The sequence below is a fragment of the Euleptes europaea genome, chromosome 1 (assembly GCF_029931775.1).
Source record: "Euleptes europaea isolate rEulEur1 chromosome 1, rEulEur1.hap1, whole genome shotgun sequence".
Taxonomy (NCBI): Eukaryota; Metazoa; Chordata; class Lepidosauria; order Squamata; family Sphaerodactylidae; genus Euleptes; species Euleptes europaea.
In genome coordinates, this window is record NC_079312.1 from 36160827 (window position 1) to 36175566 (window position 14740).

Consider the following 14740-nt stretch of genomic DNA (forward strand, 5'->3'; position numbering starts at 1 on the left):
TCTATAGGGAGAAGTGTAAAGTACTTCACCTAGGTAGAAACAACATAAGGCACAGGTACAGGATGGGAGAGAGTTGGCTTGACAACAGTACATGTGAAAGAGATCTGGGAGTCTTAGAGGACCACAAACTGAACATGAGTCAACAGTGTGATATGGCTGCTAAGAAGGCCAATGCAATTCTGGGCTGCATCAATAGGAGTATTGTGTCTAGATCAAGGGAAGTAATACTACCACTGTATTCTGCATTGGTCAGACCCCCCTTTGGATTTCACACTTAGTCTAACACTCAGGAATAGATATAGCTAAGCTGTATAGAACAGTAGTCTAATTTATTATCCATTCCATTTTTATCCTGTCCTTCCTCCAGGGAATTTAAATATCCCTTTCCCCATTTATCCTCACAACAGCCCTGTGAGGAAGGTTAGGCTGGGAAAGAGTAGCCCAAGGTGAGACCCAGGAGCTTGGTATAATCTTCACCAAAAGGCTTTTTAACAGTACTTGAATATGAGTGAGAGGCAGAGACGGCGTGTGCACATTTGTTCTCTGGCTAACTTTACATTTTGTTCTTTACGCACTTGCTGGAGTGCATAGTTGTTCTTCAGCAGGTCTATAACATTTTGTAAGGGTAATCAAAGTTTGCATTTAAAGGTCTGGAAAGGGAAATTACCAAAGTTAATCATTATTTGAAAGAGGAAGGATACACAAACGACTTGTTTGCTTATGCAATAAGCAGCTTCTTGTAAATGTGAACGCTTATTTAAATGTTGATTTTCTGTTTCTCTTTCTTTTCAGGGATTTTAATGTGGGAAACTGAAAGTTGATTTACAGAAGTGTAAAGTTCTACAGCCGCTTACCTTACACAAACTGTTCAGTCTTTCTCTCACTCACACACACACACACACAATAGGGCAGACATGTGGTGGAGGCAGTTTTCTACTTGCCACTGTTGTGGGTGTGCAAGGGCAGTGGCAGGCATTTAATAAGCAAAAAAGGTACAGAGGGTTACTAGGCAATTTATTTTGACATTTAATCCGCAAAGATCCGTATCCTATTATGAGTTCCTGCCTTTGTAGAAAAGATTAGTTTTCCTTTGCACCCTTAAAGGGAAGCCAGTTAACAAAGTTTTCATTTCTTGTTGAGAAACTCCAGGGGCTGCCTGCCATGCGTTGTAGGGTTATAAACATATATTAAGGATCAAACAGGCAAGCAGTTGCATGTATGCAGGGCATAAGGAATGGTTGATCTCTGTTTTGATGACTTGAGTCGTAAAAAAGATAACAGTGATGGCAGTGGAGGTTGTTTTCATTCCATTTAATTCTGTTATAACTTTGGACGCGTCACTTTGGAAACAGGTTGTTTTCTTAGTTTCAGTAACATTAAGAAAAAAAGCTGAGTAACCAGAGACTGTGAATTTGAGCAGGTTGTTGTTGGTGTAATGCTTCAATAGCCATATTTTAATGACAAGCAGCAGGAACTGTTGCTTGACAAGAGGTTGTTGCTCGCAGATAACGATGCCACGGCAAAATTATATTCTCTTGCAACCGCCTACAATTTTGTTTTGGGGAGGGGCTCATGCTGGGCTTTGCAGGGGCTTCTGAATTTTGTATTTATTTAAAGCAAGTGTTTCTGTTAACCCAAAGAGTTCAAACGTATCCGTTCTAAATCAGTGCTGAAATTGTTCCAGACTAGTGTGAGTGTTAAGTGCCGTCAAGTCGCTTCCGACTCATGGCAGCCCTATGAATCAGTGTCCTCCAAAATGTCCTATCTTTGACAGCCTTGCTCAGATCTTGCAAATTGAGGGCTGTGGCTTCCTTTATGGAGTCAATCCATCTCTTGTTGGGTCTTCCTCTTTTCCTGCTCTTTTCCAAACTAGTACAGGTTGAGTATCCCTTATCCAGACTGCTTGGGACCAGGTGGTCCATATTTCCATATATTGCAGTATTTTCCAGAAAACAAAAGTGTTAACTCTCTCACCAGAGTACCTGTACCTGTACAAGAGCAACAGCAAACAACTGCAGGCTTTCAGCCTCTACCTACAATTCAGTGTGCACAGTATTTATTTATTTTTAGATGAGAGGAAACATTGAAAGCAGGTAGCACGGCTCTGCCTGCATGCCGGCTCGAAGGGTCCGGTTTTTGGATCAGTCCGGATAAGGGATACTCTTCCTGTATTGGAAGTTCTATGGCTAAAAAAGCCAGGACAGACACACAAAGCCAGCTGGGTGACCTTGGGCAAGTCATGCTCTCTCAGCCTCACCTACCTCACAGGTCATCTGTTGTGGGGAGGGGAAGGGAAGGTGATTGTAAGCTGGCTTGATTCTCCCTTAAGTGGCAGAGAAAGTCGGTATATAAAAACCAACTCTTTTCTACTACTGCTCTTCTTCATTAGTAAATATATCTGATATTACCTGAATTTCATTATTGGAGTGTTTGTTCAAAAGAAGTGTGTGGTGGGACCCAGAATGATATTCCATGATATCTGATATTGAAGTCAGATCTAATGTCTTTTGCCAGGGAACCACACAGAAGTAAGCTAATGACCATGGAGTCCGGCGCTGGAATAGATTAAGTACTAGACGGTCATGCAAAGGGGTGTGAGGTTCCACTAGCCTGTTTGCCCGATTTGGCACATGGGAGAGATGAAAGAATACCTCAGCTGCAGAATGAAGCAATAGCATTCCAGCTTAAATGGCTGCTGACTTGTGGACATTGGCCATGCCTGTAGGTAGGAGTGCAACCCTGCCGTGCTCCTCTAGATTTTATCTCTGTCTGCTCAGCATTGCAAAAGGAAGAGCTTGCTGTCACCACTCTGTTGCTTACATCTTGCTGTGACATCCTTGCTCCTCTCTGACTAGCAGACATACTCTAAATGAAAGTTAGCAAATAAATATTAATTTGCCTAGCTAATACAAGTCGCATAATTTTTTTAAAATGTAAACATAGGAGCTGGTATGTACATATTTTTATTGTTCAAAGTATACAGTGCTGCTTCATGCGTCTTTACACTTCCACACTCAGTTAGGGAACAGAGTACATGAGATCTTTTTCTTTTCTCCCAGGTAGGCTGAAGCAGCATAGGAAGACGGGAGGAGCTTCTTTCATTCCCTTCCTCTTGCTTAGACTGCTTACCCTCAGCAGCAGCAATATGCTTTCTGTGAGTTGGCCAACAAACCTTCTGCAAACTTCCTAAATATATCCCACCTCTGGAGTGATCTAGGAAACCTGTGCTTATGCAAGAGCCCTGTAGAAGTGTCAGAACTTCTGCGTGCCAAAAAGAAAATGCTGTGTCAGGATAAAGAAGGATATTCCTGGGTCGTGGCAGAACAAGTGGTTTGTGTGTCATAGACTGGGGGGGGGAAAGAAACCCTTGAAGTAGAACACAGACAGGCCTGGGTGCATTAGTTTTCTCTTATTTATAGAGTTGACATCACGTTTGTGTGTATGACTGTTTTATATATATGTTCATGATTCCGATGGATTATATAATGTATAAATATAATTTTGAGATCAGTGGCTCAAGGGAGCAATTCCTGGAAGATGCTATTCTCTGTAAGATTAATGTAAAGACAGTGGAAGGGTGCATAAAACCATCTTTTTTAATGCAAGTTTCTAAGAGTCTGGCAACAGAGATCTTAGTAATGCTGGAATTATGCTGCATGAATGTTAGTGTTTGTCAAAAGGGGCTGGATGCCTCTTCTGAGGAGAGCTGTTGTGGAAAATAATGCTGCCTATCTCTGGCATCTACATTTCAACATTCATTCTAGGATTACATGCTACTTTGCTTAATGAGGGCATTACATTTTGTCACTAGATGAAAAATTCTATGCCTACCCTGTGCCTTCTACCTCTGTTTAGTTTTGTATTCTAAGCACATTATAGCCATCCTTGAAATAGTTTTATCTCTGCTCCTGCTATTTTTGCCCCTTTATAGCGTCAGTTAAAAACCCAGTTAGTAGAATTGTGAGTAAAGAATCTCAATCTCTCTCTCTCTCTTTCTCTGTTCCCCCCCCCCCCCTGCCATCTCCACCTCCCTTTGTATCTCCGTCTCTCTCTCTGGCCACTGAAAATGTAGGTCAAATTGCATCACCATAAAATGGAACAGTCAGAAAGGTGTTTGAAAAAATGCTGACATCCTTAGCCTGGGGTGCATGCCTCTCTCTTTTGTTTACATTGAGAATAGCGCTGTGACGATGTACCTGTAAAATGAACAAAACCTCTTCTTTAAGGTTAGTGGTTATGGCACACAAATTGCAAGAAAAGATTTTACTTCTGTTTTCCTTTTGTTTTTGAAGTAAATTAAAACAGTACAGATGAATATGCAGCAATTTACAGTCCTAAAACATGAGGGAACTCATTTGAAATGTCCTATCCATGGTAGCCATAACTGTTTACTTAGAAAAATCCACTGTCTTCCTCGTGTAGCTTTAACAATAGATTTTGTGGATTCTTTTAATCCATGTGCTCTGTTATAATTAACTCCATCTCAGCTGCGTGTGAATGAGCCTTATGTTTTGTTTATGCCTTTTGGCACTGTCTTGTTTTTGTACGTATGCGATGCACTATATATGTATATATATAATGCACCTAGTTATGTGAAAATATACTGAAAGTATACTGAACAAAAATATACTGAGCGTAATGAATGTTTTTAGTGACTTCCCCTTAGTGCTATGTTTTCTATAGATCTTTCAGGACTGTTAAGCAGCCAAACTTTTCATTTTGTTCTTTGTATACAGAGTTTGGCATGAAATGTGAACTGTGCATGTTTTAAAGATCTTAGTGGCTTTTGAAAATTGGCTGTTAATATAATTTATCTTATTGAGTCTTCAGATGTTTGAAAATGAGCAAATGGAAGGAAGCTTTTTAGTAGCTTCAAAGTGTACATTTTTTTTTACAGCTTGGGTGTTGACGTACTTCAGGTAGCCGTATTTATTTAAAGAGCAGAATTGCTGTATGCAAAGACATCTTATTATCTCATTAACTATGCTGTCTACTTCTGAAGATTATCTGGAAGTTAAAAGGAAAATTGCTGCAGATGGAGATGAATCTGCTACTGACAATAGCCTGTGATTGACTATTAGGGCAAAAAATAAGAAGCCTGGATGTCTGTGCGCTGTAATTACACAGAGAAAGAAACATCAAATGGAGAAGTCAAATACTAGCTGGAATGCTTTGAGTGCACTTTATTGTGGAAAAGGGTTTGTTCTACAGGTTGTTCATTACCAGGACATTGACATTGTTGCATTAAAGACACAGAAAGTCAGCTGCTGACAATCAAATGCCAGGAATATAAATTAAAGATTTCTGTATTGTTTTGGGCAACTTCTGGGAGTTTGCTGACATTCTGTCATCATACATTACAGAATTCCTAGAAATTATTCTTCCGTATTTCTACAGTACAGTTTCTTCAAAGGGAAAATATATATATGTAGAGTGGCTTTTGTTTTTAACATCCTGGGGTCAAGGTCGGTCTTTTACTGTTGTAACTTTGGACCATGAAATTATTGGGTTTGCCTGTTTGAAAGAGTCACAGTTGTTTTTATTGTAAACATCTGACTACTTAAACCTTTATTGTTCAAATGCAGTGATAGGAGCTGAACTTTACCAATTACATTCTCATACATGGAGACAGTCGTAGTAGTATTTATGTGGTATGCAGATGGGAGATCATGGCCCCTTCAATTAATTTTTATTTCACTTCTGGAAAATAAAGATGACAAGAGTTGATCGTTACCATGTGTTTCTTTGCAGATTTAATCAATTGTAAGAGAGAGGACATTTCCACAATCCAGACAGATGATGATCAATTGATATCCCAACCCTGAGTTATACCAGACGTTTAAGGTACTGTGACCCACTAATTTAGGTATACCTATACGGCTTTCCTCAGGTATTGTAATCTGTGCACTTCAGATGCAAGATACACAAAGGACATAATGACACTACAAACAACAACAACAACAGATACTAAGAAGTTTTTAGAAAGGAGACAGTAACATGAAGAGCTGCTAGATACACAGCAAAAGCAGAGAGATAAGGAGTTTTAAGGGTAGTACAGGCCATAATTTCTTTTGTCCTATAAGACCAGCAGTATCTGCAGTGCTGTACGACTACTGGGGGATTCCAGCGTGGTGTAGTGGTTAAGAGTAGTGGACTCTAATCTGGTAAACTGGGTTGGTTTCCCCGCTCCTACACATGAAGCCAGCTGGGTGACCTTGGGCCAGTCGCAGTTCTTTCTGAACTCTCTCAGTCCCACCTACCTCACAAGGTGTCTGTTGTGGAGAGAGGAAGGGAAGGAGATTGTGAGCCGCTTTGAAACTCTTTAAGGTTGAGAAAGTAGTTGTTCCTTGGAGTTATGCATGAGTTTTCTGTCCATTAGATATGACCTTGCACCCAGTCCTGACAAATCCCAGGTCTTCCCGTTGCTGTGAAATCCTGATTCTTCAATCTCTCCTGAGATCAGCCCCGGGTGAAATCTCCATGATTAAGCCAAAGTGTGGGACATGGAAGCTTGATTGGGGTGGTGGTGATGTTTCTCTCACAGAAAGCACTACAGCCAAAAACAAAGCATCTCGTGTCAAGGGGCAGAGATTCAAATGCTCCCTCCTTCCTGCTTTCTCAGAATTCTTTCTGAGCAGACTTACACAAGAAAGGATTTTAAAAACGAGGCTTGGGTTTCTCCCCCCCCCCCATTTCTTTTAGAGAGCTCCGTTTTTTTCTCCTTCAAAAATGCTTTTTAACACGGCACTTGGGTTTCTGCGGGGAGGGGGAGAGGGGAACTGAACGTTTCGCTCACAGAAAGCACTACAGCCAATTATAAAACAGTGTTTCAAGGGGTGGGGACTCAAATGCTTCTTGATTTTAGTTTTGACTTCATAAACGACCTTAAAGTCAGTTGTGGTATTCCCATAGCTGTATCATTTGTTCCCACATGGATGAGTGGGAAGAGAGACTGATCCCTGGACATGTTCAGTCTCAGCAACTTGTCTATCACATTCTAGGTCCATGCACCGGCATACTTCATGAGCTTTAACAGATCTAGTTGGTGCACAGCTTCATCTGTTTTTTTCAGTAGGGAGTCACTGACCATCACTATCCTTCTCCCCTTTCTGCCAGTGGTAGTTTAATCACCTCTGTCTCTGAGGAGCTGAATGTTTTTTCTCACCCTGGGTAGCCTGCTTCAGCTCTCCTCTCCTCCCCTCTCCCAGAGTAACTCCAGTTGGAAAGATTTTGAAAGTGATTTCTTCCTCTGCGAAGTTCAGAAGGCCTTTGGATTCTCCCCCTCCTGCCAGCCATTCTTCCATGCAGTTTCTGTCCTCATACAGATCTAATTTTAATCCTTGACAGCCTCCTCATGCAGTTGTCTTCCGTGTGCTGTCCAAAAGCTTCTCATCTTCTCTAATGAGGTGAAGTGAGGAAAGCTGCGTCTCCAGTCCTCTTCCCTTCTCTTCCAACAGAACAACCAGCTTACACTTGCTGCAGATGTAGGCTAGGTGGAGTCCAGCAAGAGAATAAAAATAGCACATATGTTGCTGTTTACTCCCGAAGAGTTTGTTCTGTCACATCTTCTTATCTCTCACTTCCATCCCAACCTCCGTCTCCTCTCTTTCTTCCCTTCTTGCTTGAAGTCTTTGTGACATGTTGCTGTTTAGGAGGTGCTTTGGCATGTGCCTTGTGATGTATATCTTTCAGCCTGCTGGTGATGAGAGTATGGGGTAGCAAGAAGCCCACAGGAGCACATAGTGACCTCTGGTGTCTCCAGCGTGGGCCATTGGGAGAATATACAGAACTTTATCAGCTCTCAGACCTCTGGCAATTTGATCTCTGGTGTTCCAGGAGGCAAGACTAGATCTATTGGAGCTAACCTACGAGAGTATATTTCAGTTTAAAATGGGGAGAAATTATACCAAGAGCAGCACAGCAGTGGAACCAGTAATCTGGAGTATGTGTGTTGGGATGGGGGGGGGGGCTCTCCTTTGCTGGAAGTCTTCAGGTGGAGCTGGGCAGCCATCTGTTGGGGATACTCTAGCTTTAGATTTCCTATTTTAAGGAGGGTTGGACTGGAGCGCCTGTAAGGACCCAGAAGGATTTTGGACCTCTATCATTGAACACACGAAGCTGCCTTATACTGAATCAGACCCTTGGTCCATCAAAGTCAGTATTGTCTACTCAGACTGGCAGCGGCTCTCCAGGGTCTCAGGTAGAGGTCTTTCACATCTACTTGCCTAGTCCCTATATCTGGAGATGCCGGGGATTGAACCTGGGACCTTCTGTATGCCGAGCAGATGCTCTGCCACTGAGCCCCAGTCCCTTCTATGGCACATCTACATTTGTTATGTTTTTGGGGGGTTTGGGGTCTTTTTTGTTTTTCTTTGCCATAAAGTTGCTACTGACTGATGGTGACCCCGTGAGGTTTTCAAGGCAACCGGCATTCAGCAACTATTGCCTGCCTCTGCGTAGTGACCTTGGTCTCCCACCCAAATGCTAACCAAGGCTCACCCTGTTTAGCTTCCAAGATCTGACAAGATCAAGCTATCCTGGGCTATCCAGGTTACTGATCGTTTCTCTTTGTTATGTACAGCAGCTCATTCCCATTATTACAAGGGGTGGGTGGCAGCGACCAAAACACAGGGGCTTGGACAAAGGTATGTAGGATTTTGGATTTGGGACTGGTCTGTTGAGTACTGAGTATTTTTCTTCTTCAGTACTTAGTGTTTGCTTCTTTGCTTGTGTGTGGAGCCATAATTGACAACTTCCTCATAACATCTGAATGCAGCGGTGTGCTTCAGCCACTAGGCTGTATGAATTTGAAAATTAAAAAAAAATTATTTAAGCATTTTTCCTGTGTATTAGTGAATGAGATGGTAGGTTAAAAATTCCTCTAGTAAATATGATGCAAGTATGATACCATCTGGGATTTTTTTCATTCATCTCTCTTAATTTTCAGGAATGTCTTCAGTTATGTTGGGTGGTGCGTGTGTATGTGTGTGAAATGTATGGTGTAAAAGATAGGATTGGCACTTATGATACTGATGTCCTCATGTATACAGAGTGAGTAGCCTATAATACTTACATGCAATTTTGCTGTGATGACCATCTCTATGATTTTAAAAATAGATTTTTCTACCAAGGGCCTAAAGGAATGGCTTTATGTCGCTGAAAGAAGCAGAACACATTTAATTGGCAAAGATAATCGTAGAGAATGTTAACCACAGTACAGTCCCCCCCCCAATAAAAGATGTTTTCTCAAGAAGCTCAGCTAAAAAGCTATTCAGAAACTCTTATAGCCAACGTGTAGTGGTTAAGAGCAGTGGACTCTAATGTGGTGAACCAGATTGGTTTCCCAGTCCTACGCTTGAGAGGCAGACTCTAATCTGGTGAACCAGGTTTGATTCCCCGCTCCTCCATTTGAGCGGCGGACTCTAATCTGGTGAACTGGGTTGGTTTCCCCACTCTTCCACATAAAGACAGCTGGGTGACCTTGGGCTAGTCACAGTTCTCTTTGAACTCTCTTAGCCTCACCTACCTCACAAGGTGTCTGTTGTGGGGAAAGGAAGGGAAGGAGATTGTAACCCGGTTTGATTCTCCTTAAATGCCAAAAAATCGGCATATAAAAACCAACTCTTCTTCTTCTTCTACGGATTCTAATTTTCAGATGATAGCTAAATGGGGAGCATATTCTAGTGGGAATCGTTCTAGTATTCTGTGTTGACTTTATTGAGATACATATGCACACATGTGCAAAGAACTATTGCAAAGTGGCAAACTAATCAGACCCACTAAACCTGTTTCTTGTGGCTCGCTGAATCACAGATTATTTCTTATGAATATAATTGCACAAAACATCATAAATCATTCTTTGGTCATGCAAATCTGCTTACATGTGCAGCAAAGATTATGATCTGTGATTGTAGGTTATTGTAGGCCCGGGGAAGCAGGTGAAGTACACTTATCTTCCATTCTTATCTACGCACTTGGGTGGTAAAAATATTTGCAGTATCATTCACAGGTACCTAACTAACAGTGTCTGTTACTTAGTATGATGGTGCTCTTTTTCTGTGTGTCTTATACTTTAAGTCAGTGGTGGCGAACCTATGGCACGTGTGCCAGAGGGGGCACTCAGAGCCCTCTCTGTGGGCACGCGCGCCGTTGCCCCAGCACAGAGTTTGCCTGAGTTCGTTACTTGAAAGCCAGAGGGACGCGGGGCAGGGCTGCTCCCTTCCCCCTCTCCACACGCACCTGAGGGCATTTCTCACATCACCCGCCCCTCTGCCCAGCAGCCCAATGGGAGCGCTTCCTCCCTCCCCTGTCACATGCAGCAGGGCGGCTCACATGCGGCGTGAGGGTGCGGCGTGGACGGCAGCCTGTTGAGTCTGTGGTGAAGGTGATTCCCGTGGTGGGGTTGGAGAGGAGCTAGGTTGGAGGGGAGCATAGCTCACAGCGTGGCATAGCTGGAGGGGAGCAGAGCGCTCGGGCCACAGCGCGGGCTTTGCAGCGCCTCCCACCTTTCAGTGAAATCCCCTACTAAAAGAGAAACACCCACTTACCCAGCATGTAATTAACCTGTGGAATTGCCATGTTGGCACTTTGCAATAAATAAGTGGGTTTTGGGTTGCAGTTTGGGCACTCGGTCCCTAAAAGGTTCGCCATCACTGCTTTAAGTCATGAAATCTATCTTCAAATAGCTTAACCAGGCAGGCAAAATTAAACATTTTTTCATGTAGAACTACAAGAGTTATATTTTTAAAAATTAAATTTGGATGCAGGCAGTAAGCGCTGGATTCTTATCCCACACATTGCCAAATGCTCAGGTGGATCATGACTTTTTTTTTGTAGCAAAATGGATAAAAATGAATATAGTTGTCTTTTTCAGTTCCTATTGTCTGCTATAATAGATGGCTCTACCTTAACTGTTTCCTCATCTGTAGCTGCTTTATTGGACTAGCATTGCCTAAAAATATATCACATAACAATAAAACAGGTACACAAATGAAATATCCCAACCCCGTCTCCTCTGTCAATTCAGCTGTGGTTTATAAAAAGGACAAACAAAAATAAAGAGCTGTCTTGTAGCCCTTTAGGACTAACAGTTTTATAGCGATTTAAATAAGCCACTATGCTACGTTGGTTACTCGTCAAAGTATCAGAAGACATTTTTTATTTTGCTATAACGTATGACCCCACTAGACTGTTAAGTAAGTCTTTCTAGAGTAAGCTCATTCAGGTCTTCATAGAATCATAGAGTTGGAAGGGGCCATACAGGGCATTTAGTCCATCTAGTTCAAGGGCGAAGGAGTTCCATAGACATGAAATACATTCTGTTTCTGTGGGTTTGGTATAGTTAATTGGTAGACCTTTGGAGCTCAAGGTGGGACATTGGGAGAGAGGTAGTTTTGCTGCATTCTTTCAGCTAGCTCAATGCAGTGTACATTGGTTTCCTATGCAGCTTTGAATCTAGACATTGACCAGGACTGAACCTGCTTAGCTTCAGAGATGAAATTACATCAGACACTTGCACTAAAATCTCTTGGGAATGGGATGTGTTCAGCCCTATTATGGTCTTTTTATAGGCCAAATCTGTTGTGGCGAAAAGAAGAAGAGGAATTGGTTTTTATATGCTGACTTTCTCTACCACTTAAGGAAGAATCAAACCGGCTTACAATCATCTTCCCTTCCCCTCCCCACAACAGACAACCTGTGAGGTAGGTGGGGCTGAGAGAGCTCTAAGAGAGCTGTGACTAGCCCAAGGTCACCCAGCTGGCTTCATGTGGAGGAGTGGGGAAACAAATCCAGTTCACCAGAGTAGCCTCCGCCGCTCAAATGGAGGAGTGGGGAATCAAACCCGGTTCTCCAGATCAGACTCCACTGTTCCAAACCACCACTCTTAACCACTATACCACGCTGGCTCTCTAAAAAAGTCACTATAGGCCCTGCATCTCTGGTGAAATGTGCTTTCTAAATACTTCAGCCCTATCATACATTTTGATGGTTTAGCATTAATGGTAGGAAGCTGTGAATTTTTAATCACACACACATACATATATCTGGATTGGGAAGAAAGCCTTGCATTTTTCCGTGCTTCTCAAATATTTTTATACAATAACTTGGAGCAAGGTTTACCAACCAGGGAGCCTTAGCACACACTAGGAAGTGAGTGTTTGTACCGAGTACAAGTGAACTGGAGATAGGGATGGGGAGAACGCCAGCAGGTGGAAGTTTTATTTGTGCTTTAAATTTTTAATGTCAGGATTTTGGTAGTTTAGTCTGTAACATTAGTTGACATCAAAATACTATGGAAGGCCATCATATGTTGCTCTTGGACTATATTTCTGAGTTCTTGATCTCGTATGGGTGGACGTGTTTACCCATGAAAAGTAGGCGTTTACACCTGGAGACGTGCTCATTTAAGTTGCTTGATTTATTGGAGTCCATTGAACTACTCATGGACATCTTGGATGTAGAAAGCTGGTGTGCTTTCTTCTATGGAATTGTAAATTTAATTTAATTTCAGGAAAATCTTCCTAACCCAAAAGTTTGGATTATTTCCATTGAGTTAGTTCTGTGATCTTAAAGAGCATCAGGACGGAATAGCCCATTCTTTCTTTTTGTCCTCAGTCTCTTTTCCTCCAGTAGCTGTTCCCGCACGTTATACCTTTTCTTTTTTCTGGTCACCATCAGATTTTTTTCATGCTTATCTTGCCTACTCAACTGTTCTGTACTTGACAAGTTGGCTTCTCCAGTGCCTTCTGTGGAGTCCCAATCTTTATTTCTACCGCTTATAAATTCGTTTTAATATTCTCCAATGTTGTTTTTGTCATACATTATCTGATAATTAAAAATCCTTAATAGTTGAGTGATTAAGTAAATAGGTGAAACAAAAAGGGGCTGGTTTCTTCCATGTGTTTGAAACCAGCCTACCGATTCATCCACTGTAAAAATCAGTTTCTGAAGTGACCTTATTATTTCTAGTTTGACTTGACAGTCAGTAATGTTGTCCGTTGAAGTGATGAATGGATCTTTCTGCTGCCACTCTTCTCTCTCTCCTGGAATGCTGATGGATTTATGACATGCTGAAAGAACGTTTCAGTAGCAGAAGAATATAACACAGGGCAGTCTATGGAGATATCTGAGCATGAAGAATGGTTGCTAGAGGTGGGGAGCTAGGGGGAAAGGATTAAATGGGGGGGGAGAGAATTAATGATGTAAAAATCAGTAGTTAAACAAATGAGCAATATTGATTGAAAATCAGATTAGAATTAGTATGCTGAATGCTTTTTTAAAATATATTCTAGTTGTAGAATTAGATATTTTTTCCAGAATTTTGATTTTTTTAAATTTATTTTTTACAGATTTTGGTTGATCCATGGGGTACAATGTATGTGTATAGAGAAGAACAAAATGACTATGTACCAAATGTAGTTTTAGAGAACTGTGCGGTAGGTTTTCTCACTACTGAACTGCTGCTCTGGGCTTTTGAGAAGACCGCTGTATGCATATTTACTAACTTAAAGCACTGAGGACTAGAAACCTGAAATCCATTATTGTCTTTTCAGTTTCTAACAGCCCATTCCTGAAGGGTGTGTGTGTGAATGCGCAGTCGCGGCGCAGCTGTGGCGCCTCCACAGAGGCTTCCCAGCCGCCGCAGAGAGAACAAAAGCGATTTAAATTGAAATATGGGGGAAATGACCCCATAGAAAACATCGAGGCTATCCCACCAAAAAAGGTGATGTAGCAATGCTGCAACTCAAGGGGGCGTTCCCGGGGGCGAAAGGGATTAGGATGTTGCCTAAAGGCAGCCCCGCCCTCAGGAATGCCCCGGGAACGCCTCCCAGGGTGCCGGCACGGGAACTTGCGCTGCTGGGACGCTGCCACAAGGCAGTGCTGCCGGTGGAGCCCTGCACAGTGGCGTTGTGTCCTGGGTCCAGCGTGGATGCCCCCGTGCCAGTGTAAGTGTCCCTTATCCCAGGATAAATGGGCACTTACGCCGGCGCAGGGTCATGCCGGCTCCTATGCCGATTCCCCCCCCTTCAGAAATGCGCTCTAAGATATAATTAAATTGTTGGTATGATGTGATGGGAGACCAGCTTGTTCTGTTTTCTCTTGCTATCATTTCTGCAGCTAAGAATGCGATTTTGTTATGTGTCTATATACTTAGTACAGTGAAGCTTTATGTAAAACAGGGCTTGTAAGTACTGCTTAGGAAGTATTAATTGATTAATCATGAGTCTAGCTTGGAAGTCTTCTGACTTGAATCAGACTCCAGCAAAAAAATTACTCATTATATTATTACTCATTCTGTATGTACAACGCCTTCATTTCTTATACCTCCTTTTTACAGACCACTTATGTGAGGAATTAGTATTCCCCAGCTGAATTTGTACAGGCACTTTCATGGTTTTGGATAGTGGTGGTAAGAGCAGATAGTTATGCTCTAATAATAAAGAGTTAAGGTGTTGTTTCCTCTTGAATGAACCTGTGACTGACTGTCAGAATCTGAAACCTGACCTGCTATATCTTGATGCAGAGGATATCCTCATCTGGAAGAAGTTCAGAACTTTGCTAGTGGTCATTTCCCCCAAGTTTTTATTACAGCCATAGTTCTGAAACTGGGAGGTATAGAAGTTGTCTGGTCCACTAGTCGTGACACTCTTCGGAGTCCCCTAGAATTAAGGAGGGGCTGGGTGATCATGTAGACCTTGATACAAAATCAAGCATCTCATAGGAACAAGGAAGAATCCCT

At 42.2% G+C, this 14740-nt stretch overlaps 1 protein-coding gene across 1 annotated transcript in view; it reads left to right on the top strand.

Moving 5' to 3' along the window:
• ATXN7 (ataxin 7) overlaps nt 1-14740 on the top strand; it is a 146924-nt gene that overhangs the window by 22970 nt on the left and 109214 nt on the right. Inside the window, exon 2 of the mRNA XM_056860010.1 lies at nt 5752-5844. The gene's annotated coding sequence lies outside the window, so the exon portion shown is untranslated. The remainder of the gene's footprint in view (nt 1-5751; nt 5845-14740) is intronic.